We start from the raw sequence: 10,368 nt of genomic DNA on the forward strand, positions 1-10,368 counted from the left end.
CGCACACCCAGCCGTTTCGCACCCCACCCGCACACCCCGCACACCACACACTCCTCCCCTCCCCCGCCTCCAACCCCCCACCACACACACACACACACACACACACACACACTGCGTTGTCCTTGGCCTGGCTGTGACTCTCCCCATCTCCTCTGTCTCTGCCCACACACCAAATGCGTAGACACACCCACCCCCCCCCCGCCCCCAACGCCACACACACACCCCTTGCCCATAAACACCCCAACCCCCGCACACACCGCGGCCCCACACATACCCCGCCCCCCCACCTGTCTCGCACCCCCCTACCCACACACACACTGCATTGTCCTTTGCCTAGCTGTGTCTCTGCGCCAAACCCCCTCCACCACAACCACAGGCGCACCCTACGCACCCCACGCGTACCGGCGCACACACGCCCAGCCTGTTCGCACCCCGCCCGCACACGCCACGCACCACACATTTCCCCCCCGCCCCCCCCACCCACCACCACCAGACACACACACACACTGCGTTGTCCTCGGCCTGGCTGTGATGCTCCACCTCTCCTCTTCTCTCGCTGTGCCCACACACCACATGCGGAGGCCACACGCATCCCATCCCCCCTGCCGGTAAACACCCCGAGACGATGGCACACAACACGCCCGCGCACACATCCCGCTCCTCCACCCCTCCTGCACGCCCCCCCCCGCCCCCCCCCCCCACACACACACACCCAGCCTTGTCCTTTGCCTAGCTGTGTCTCTGGGGAGAAATACGTATGAACCTTTCAGATGAATCATGTGAACCTTGAGTGACATCAATGCCTTTCTTGATTGGAACTCACGACACCCTCACCCTTTAGGAATGCAACTTTATCCGGAGGGTGGTGCCTGGTTGAAGAAAAAAACACCCTTGGAACACATGAGTGTTTGGGGGATCAGAAGAAAGGATCGTCACACGTCAGCAGGCCTCGTGGCCAGAAGATGATGGAAAAACCCTTAAGACCTTCTTTGGATGGAAAGCACCTGATTTTGACAAAGGTCAGGATTGCTGACCCCCGCGTTGACTCTGGATTCATCCCTATGTGTCACAAAAGGTTAGAAGCAAGCCTACAAAACAAAGGCATGGGATCCGTTTCTGGAAAGACGGATTCCCCTGTGTCGTTTCTCTCTTGCTCCCCGTTTTTCTGGCTGAATTCCCATCTGCAGCGTGGATGTGATTCCATGTCCACCAAGTGATTCAGCCTCTTTTTCGCCACTCATATTTCCTACGACACTATCCGTTGCTAATCTCTCTGTGTATCTATAATGAATTAAATGTTTTCCTAGGACGCCGATTCCATCCCCACCCTCGAATCACCCTGGATCCACCAGGGCTGGACCCCGGCGTCGGTCGGCCGGTCGGTCGGTCGGTCGGTGCGTGCGTGCGTCGGTGGGTGCGGGCGTGCGGTCGAGAATGCTCCCCCTCCCCCTCCCCCACCCCCGTCCGTCTGTCCGTCCGTGCGTCCGTCGTACCTCGCCCAGAGACGTTCCCGCGAAGTGTTGGCGTGTCCCGCTTTCCTGTCCGCCTCGGTGACTGAGCGGAGAAACTGCGCCCTAGGATGGCCCCCCACCCCCACCCCCCCGCCCCCCGCCCCCCGCCCCCGGCCCCGTCTGGCAACGAGTCCCTGCTGGTCTCCCTCGGAGCTTCTATGCTGCGGCCGGCTCTCTGGACAGTGCGTTGGCTGTCGGGCGCCACCTGCCTGTCGGTCGCTTTTTTAGATGGCCCTGCGGGGGGACCACGGAGGGAGCGGGCCGGGCCGGCCAACTCTTGAATGCCCTGGGGCTGTGGAAGGAGGCTCTGCGGGAGCGGCACCTTGGGCCAGAGGTCCATGGGGAGCCACACTTGGGCTTTTTTGCTTGGGATGGGAAATCTCCTTTGGGAAACTTGATTGATTTGGAGAACAGCTATTGGAACCCCAGGGAGGTGACTTTTGGGGGGCTTGTCTCCCCTGGCATGGGGGGAAATCTTCCTTCTCCCGCCAAGGATTTCAAACAGAGCCGCGACAGATCACACGGATCCACTTGCTCCAGTCAGGTTCAGGGGCAGAACGCGAGGACCCAACCTGGCCTGGTGACAGCAAGTCGCGAACAACCCCCCCCCCCCCCCCAACTCGGAACACTCCCCTGTCTGCCTGGCCAAAGACAAGTGCTGGCTGGTGGGGGCAGACTCACATTTCACGGGAGTGGTCTTGATCGCGGAGGTGCTGAATGAGCTCAGAAAACACAAGCAGATGATGCGGGATATCCATCCATGCACGTGATCCTTTGCCTGACTGGATCTGTCTCTGCCCGCCCACCACACACACCACACGCAGACCACCCCCCCCCACACACACACACACACACCGTGCCCATACCACACACCCACTGCGTCGTCCTTTGCCTGGCTGCGACTCTCTGCCTCTGTCTCTGCCCGCACCACCCACAGGAACACCCTACACACCACACGCATACCCACACACACACCCCGCCTGCACCCAGCGCGTGCACACACACACATCCCGGAGCCCCCCCCCCCCCGCCGCCATGCACACACGCGCACACATACCCCCAGCCCGTACGCACCCGGCCCACACACGCCACACACTCCCCCCGCTCCCCCATACACACACACACACACTGCATTGTCCTTGGCCTGGCTGTGGCTGTCTCCCCCTCCTCTGGCTCTGCCCACACACCATATGCGTAGCCACACCCACCCCACCCCCCCCCCACCCCCCACCCCCGTCCATAAACCCCACACCCCCGCACACACCACGCCCCCCACACATACCCCGCCTCCCCCACCTATCCCGCACCCCCGCCCCCCCCACACACACACACTGCCTTGTCCTTTGCCTAGCTGTGTCTCTGGGCCTCTGTCTCTGTGCCCCCACACCCACACCCACACCCACAGCGGCACCCTACACATCACACGCATACCCGCACACACACCCCGCCTGCACACTGCGCACACACACCTCCACCCAGACACACGCACACCCAGCCCGGCGTCACACGACACACACCACAAACTCCCCCCCTCCCCTCCCCCCTCCCCTCCCCCCACACTGCGTTGTCCTTGGCCTGGCTGTGACTGTCCCCCCCCTCCTCTGTCTCTATCCACACACCACATGCGTAGCCACACTCCACCCCCCCCGCCCCGCCCCAGCGCCGCGCGCACACACACACACACACACACACACACACACACCAGCCCCCATAAACACCCCACGCCCGCACACACCACGCCCCCACACATACCCTGCCCCCCACCTCTCCCGCCCCCCCCCTCCACCACACACACACTGCCTTGTCCTTTGCCTAGCTGTTTCTCCGCGCCACCCACCCCCCCCACCCGCCACACCCACAACCACAGGCGCACCCTACACACCACAGGCATACCCGCACACACACCCCGCCTGCACACAGCGCACACACACATCCCGACCCCAGACACCCACACACCCACACACCCACACACCCCACCCCACCCCCCCCCCACACACACACCCAGCCCGTTCGCACCCCGCTCGCACAGGCCACACACCACACACTCCCCCCTACCCCCTACACACACGCACACTGCGTTGTCCTTTGCCTGGCTGTGTCTCTGGGCCACTGTCTCTGCACGCCCCACCCTCTTCTGGCCACGGCCACGCCCACACCCACAGGCGCATCCCACACGCACACACCCATGGTGCCCACCCGACACACACTCGGCCTCACGTGGAACCTATACACACACCACACACGTTACCCCTCCCCCCCACCCCCACCCCCACACACACCCACGCAGCACCACCTGCGCGTGCCCCAGACGCACCACCACACACCGCCTCCTGCCGGGGTCCAGCCCCGTCGGATCCAGGGAATTCGAAGGCGGGGACGGCGTTGGCGTCCTTGGATAAAGACATATTGAATGACAGAGATAGATAGAGAGAGATTAGAAACGGATCGTGTCGTAGGAAAATCAGTGGAGGAAAAGAGGCTGAATCACTTGGAATTCGGCCAGAGAAACGGGGAGCAAGAAAGAAAGAAGCGACGTGGGGGTATCCGTCTTTCCGGAAACGGATCCGATGTCTTTCGTGGTGGGTTTGCTTCTATCCCTCTTGTGACATATAGGGATGACTACAGAGTCACGTGGGGGCCGGGAGTCCCGACCTTTCTCAAAATCAGGTGCTTTCACATACATGTACGGGGGGGAAAAAAAAAATGTCTTAGGGATAATGACATCATCTTCTGGCCCTGAGGCCTGCTGACGTGTGATGATCCTTTCTTTCTGATCCCCAAAACACTTACGTGTTCCGAGGGTGTTTTTTCTTAAACCGGGCACCACCCTCCAGATAAAGTGACATTCCTGTAGGGTGAGGGTGTCGTGAGTTCCAATCAAGAAAGGAACCGATTGAACCCCAAAGTTCACATGAGTCGTCTGAAAGGTGAATACTTATTTCCCCTAGATGCTAGTGATATTCACGATAAGGGCAGGGAACATGGAGATGGAGCAGCAACCATCAGCCCAACACATGAAAATCCTTTCCCCAATGTGGCCCTGAAGGTCTATTTAGTCTTCAGAGAGTGATCGAGTGACATGTTGACATAGCAAGGACCCAGGGATGGGTCGCAAAGGGCAGGGATCGATTCCCAAAGAGAACGTTCCTTCACTCAAAACGTCTAGGATTGCTCCCCTTCAAGACGACTCTCTTTCCTTTTCTACATTCCAACGACATGGATTCATCTATTCCCAGGTGCCTAAGGATATGGAGGCCTGGCGGCCATCATGGACTCGACCGTGAGAAAAGCCCTGTGCTCGCGAAGACTCTCCAGAGACTCCCAGACTCTCTGTGCTGTTTACGGTGGAGAGGGAGCCGACGCTCGTGTGCGTCGTGGCGGGAGGGTGGGTGACCCTGTCACGCGAGCTAGTCTGTCAGCAGAGAGGTTTGACCCGAGACGGCCTTGTCACACCCAGGGCCGGGAGTGAGCCGTCAGGATCGGCCCGACGCGTGAAACACCCTTCACCCACGTCATTCCTGACCAACCCACTAGACTCATCATTTCTAGGTAGACGCTGGCTTTGGGGGTAGATGCTCGGGAACGGGGGGTTTCCTGAGGCTTGATCACGCCTTTGCGAGTGCCAAGCCTCCTTCCTCGCGGCCTTCGCCGTGGTGGGCGGAGTTCCTCGCGCTGGCCCCCGACGGCCTCCCCCCACCCCCTCCGCCCCCACTGTGTGCGTCCCTGTCCCTCTCTTTCTCTTTCCCTTCCTCGCCGTCCCTCTGCCCCTCCCTCCCCTGCCTCCCCCCTTCCCAGGACAGCGTGCCTTTCGGATGAGTCTGCCTGTTGTGCGGACACCCTTGACGTGACGATGGCTACGGTCTGACCTGTCACGCCTGTCACCTGGGGCGGCGGGGTGGGGTGGTGGTCAGACAGGCTTGGGACGCTAGGGATAGCTTTCTCTGTGGAAGGTGGAAGCCTCCCTTCCGTCCCTCGCTGCAGACAAGCAAACGGACCGCAACGGAAAGCGATCTCTACGGATTGACACGCCACCCACTTCACCGAGCAGATCGTAGGAGCCTTCACCCAGAGCTCTTGCGAAATTCTTCAGAACGGGGGTCAGTCTTCCAGTCCCCCGCCATCATCAGGCGAGGTGTAGAGAACCGATGGGAAAGCGTGAGGAATGACTTCTTGCGTGGGGTTGGGTGAACTGAGGAATAGGATGCGAAAGTGCATGCCTGACTTCTTGAGGAAAAAAGGATTGGGGGCGGGGAGGAGCAGGCGGTCCACTTAGGAGGTCGGGTTGAACGTGTACACATACACTGTACGTCAGAACGATCCACGAGCACCAGGATCCTATGCCAGCACGGGAAAGTAGACGTATGACTTTGCAGGAACCTCTGAGGGAAAAGAATCTGAACACCTGAAACGAGCATGACTTTGTAACGCCCCTCCCCGCGCCCCCCTCCCTCCCACCGCCCCCCGACTTCCTTTCTGCCATCAGGGTGGTGTCCTGTGCGTATCTGAGGGGACTGATATTTCTCCCGGCGATCTTGACTCCAGCTCGCGCTTCATCCAGCCCAGCGTTTCTCATGATGTGTACTCAGCCTGTAGGTTACATAAGCAGGGTGGCGATAGACAGCCTTGATGGACTCCTTTCCCTATTTGGAACCAGCCTGTTGGGTTTCCATGTCTAGTTCTAACTGTAGCTTCCTGACCTGCAGAAATACAGATTCCTCCTTTTTTTTTTTTTTTTTTTTTTTAAATTCCCTAACCTGGGTGAAAAGCGACAGAGACAGAGAGAAGACAGATGGAGGGACGGACGGACGGACGGACGGACGGACGGACGGACGGACGGACGGGCGGGCGGGCGGGAAAAAGACAGAAAGAAAAATAAAATAATGAAAGGACCTATACCGTTCCACCTGTTGCTTTCCAGATACAAAGAGAACACAGAGGACCGAAAGGACACAATGTGGAAACTGTGAATTTGGAAAGACGGACGTCCCCTTGGTCCCTTCGTACAACACCCCTGTCGGCAGAAGGCAATCCTTTCCCTTTTTCTCTCGATCTGGTCCTTCCAGACTTCGGAAACTCTCAGTGGAGGATTCTTATCTCCTTGGCGATCGTGATTGCCACGGGTTCCTTAGGGGCCCAGAGGGTCTTTCTGAGAAACGCGGGGACGCACTCCTGGAGACCCGGCTTCCGTCCCTGGGCCAGGAAGGCCTCCTGGAGAAGGACATGGCAACCCGCTCCAGGACCCGACCCTGACGTCTAGAAATCAGCCTCCTAGACTGCCTCTCCCTGCGCCGACTGGTGTCTCGAATCCGCTCCAGGGATGCACCTGTGTGTTTCCTTGGTTTCCCTACAAGTGCCTCTGAGGGGAAAGAAAATCCCCGATGGCTTGCACCCCAGGCCTGCTTTCCCGGACCCGTCCATCGACATCACGGCCTCCTGTAGAGGAGATACGATCGCCGACTCACTGAACGGAGGATCTGTGCTCAGAAACTCTTTCCAAGACATGGAGGCCCTACTAACGAACCTATTTCGTCCTTCCCTCCTTCTGGGTTTGTTTTTTTCTTTTTCTTTTTCTTTTTTTCCTTTCTTTCCTTTTTCTCCCCTGTTCCTCTCACGTCCGTGCACACGCATACGCACACGCACAACGTGCCGTCTCTCACGGACACGTGTACGCGCACGCGCTCACGCACACAGACACCAGCTCAGCTGTTCCTAGGTTCCAGGCGAGTGACAGAGGAGGGGAAACTGCGAGGGTTCGGACGGAGTAGGCCGCCGTCCCCACCCCACTCCAGCCCACCGCACGTGAACCTCCGTGCCCGATGGAGTGTTTTGGATTCGAGGGACTACAGAGCCGGCCGGCGCCAGAGGAACGCTCTGCCCCTCCCTCCTTTTCTGTCTCTCTGAAGGCTGAAAGAGATGGGAAGACCAGACCGCCTGACCTGCCTCTTGAGAAATCCGTATGCAGGTCGGGAAGCAACAGTGGGAACTGGACATGGACCGACAGACTGGGTTCCAGATTGGGAAAGGAGGACGTCAAGGCTGTATATTGTCACCCTGCTTATTTCACTTCTATGCAGAGGACATCGTGAGAAACGCTGGACTGGAAGACACGCAAGCTGGACTCAAGATGGCCGGGAGAAATAGCGATCCCCTCAGATATGCAGATGACACCACCCTTATGGCAGCAAGGGAAGAGGGGCTAAAAAGCCTCTTGAGGAAAGGGAAAGAGGAGAGTGAACACGTTGGCCTAAAGCTCCACATTCAGAAAACGAAGATCATGGCATGCGGTCCCATCGTGTCGTGGGAAAGAGATGGGGAACCGGTGGAAACAGGGTCAGACTTTATTTTGGGGGGCTCCAGAATCACTGCAGAGGGTGACTGTAGCCATGACGTTCAAAGACGCGGACTCCTGGGAAGAAAAGGGATGACCAACCTAGATAGCATCTTCCAAAGCAGTGACGTGACTTTGCCGACTAAGGTCCGTCTAGTCAAGGCTATGGTTTTTCCTTGCTCGTGGATGGATGTGAGAGCTGGACTGTGAAGGAGGCTGAGCGCCGAAGAATGGATGCTTGTGAACTGTGGTGTTGGAGAAGACTCTCGAGAGTCCCTTGGACTGCAAGGAGATCCAACCAGTCCATTCTGAAGGAGATCAGCCCTGGGATTTCTTTGGAAGGAATGAGGCGAAAGCGGAAACTCCAGTACTTTGGCCACCTCATGAGAAGAGGGGACTCGCTGGAAACAAACTCGGATGCTGGGAGGGATGGGGCGCAGGAGGAGAAGGGGACGGCCGAGGATGAGATGGCTGGATGGCATCACGGACTCGATGGACGTGAGTCTGAGTGAACTCCGGGAGATGGGGATGAACAGGGAGGCCTGGCGTGCTGCGATTCATGGGGTCGCAAAGAGTCGGACACGACTGAGCGACTGAACGGAACGGAACTGGAGGCAGGCAGGAATGAAAACCTCCTCCCACGGAGGGGAAGCTGTCAAGTGACGATGGCTGCCTCGACGCACGTCCACGATCCTCGCACGCATGAGCGGGGTTTCCTGGGTGACAAAACAGGAGGAGACTCCTTTGGCCTGACACGAGGCGAGTGTGTCCCTCGGCCACCCTCCCCACCCCCCAGCCCCCTTCCTCCGCACGGTGCCGAAAGGGGCAGTCTCAAGGTGGAGACATGGAATGGGGGGATGGGGATGGGGATGGGGATGGGGATGGGGATGGGGATGGGGATGGGAGGAGGGGTGCGTGGGTGGGGCGGATCACCATTCAATGGAGAGAAGCTCGAGGCGAAGTCAGAGGCTCTGACTTGACTGGAAAGCTTTCTGCATTTGAATGAAGCTATCGGACGAGGCCCTGCAGGGGGAGGGTGGGGGAGGGTGGCGGTGGGGCCCGCAGACAATAGCCCCTGCCTGCCTGCCGGCCTGCCGGCCTGCCGGCCTGCCTGCAGGCCGGCCTGCCGGGCTGAGGAGGCCCTCTGGCGGCGGCGGGGTCACGCTCCGGACTCCTGCAGCTCAACTCGATCCCTTCAAGGAAACTCCTGGGGTGACTCCTGTCCAGGGAATCATCCAAATGGGCCTGTTTCTGAAAAAGGCCCGAGTCACAGCTGTGACAGATTCTGTGGATCTCTTGACCCATGGATTGACCTGCACCCTCCCTCCCATCCTGTCAGATCCTTTCGACACGCTTGAAGAGGTCTTTGGCCTCGGCCCAGAAAACAGGCCAAGATAAACAAATACGTTTTGGTCTTTTTCTTTTCTTTTTTTTTTTTTTCTTTTGAACAGGGCGAAAACGATGCATGGCCGTGGATTGGAGAGAAGCCTGCTCCCCTCGCGCGCCTGAAGGCAGGGAGTTCTCAGCGGGACAGAAATGACATTCAGGGGACAGAAATGACATTCAGAAATGAACCGTTTAAACTTGGTGACTATGCCAGAACAAATAGTGACACCAAACTTTGATACAGTGCTGTGATTTCCTTCTGGGAGGTTTCAGACCCCTCTCTATTGACCTTTAAGTCGATCATCAGTGTGTTGTCCGTCTCACTGCGTCAAAGCCCCTGCTCCCATCATAACCTCACTGAGATCTGTGATTTCCACCCAATGGACAGAGTCATCACACGCTTAGCTCCACCCAGCTCGTCACGCAACAGCGTGGACGGGCAAGTGCGTGCGTGGGCGCGTGGGCAGGTGGGTGGGTGGGTGCGTGGCTGGGTGCCTGCGTGCGTGCGTGCGTGCGTGCGTGGGTGGGTGGGTGCGTCCGTGCGTGCGTCCCTGCGTCCCTGTGCCTTTCGCCTTTCAGATTATGAACCCCGCCCCCTCACCTCTCCCGCTCCCCCGCCCCCCCCCACTGCCTTGTCCTTTGCCTAGCTGTGTCTCTGTGCCACCCACCCTCCACCACACCCACAACCACAGGCGCACCACACACCACGCGCATACCCGCACACACACCCCGCCTGCACACAGCGCACACACACATCCCGACCCCAGACACATACACACACACACACACACACGCAGCACAGGCCGCACACCACACACTCCCCCCTACCCCCTACACACACACACACACACACACACACACACGCACACACACACACACACACACACACACACACTGCGTTGTCCTTTGCCTGGCTGTGTCTCTGGGCCACTGTCTCTGCACGCCCCACCCCCTTCCGGCCACGGCCACGCCCACACCCACAGGCGCATCCCACACGCACACACCCATGGTGCCCACCCGACACACACTCGGCCTCACGTGGAACCTATACACACACCACACACGTTACCCCTCCCCCCCACCCCCACCCCCACACACACCCACGCAGCACCACCTGCGCGTGCCCCAGACGCACCACCACAC

Source organism: Ovis canadensis, chromosome 4 (genome assembly GCF_042477335.2).
Source record: "Ovis canadensis isolate MfBH-ARS-UI-01 breed Bighorn chromosome 4, ARS-UI_OviCan_v2, whole genome shotgun sequence".
Lineage (NCBI taxonomy): Eukaryota > Metazoa > Chordata > Mammalia > Artiodactyla > Bovidae > Ovis > Ovis canadensis.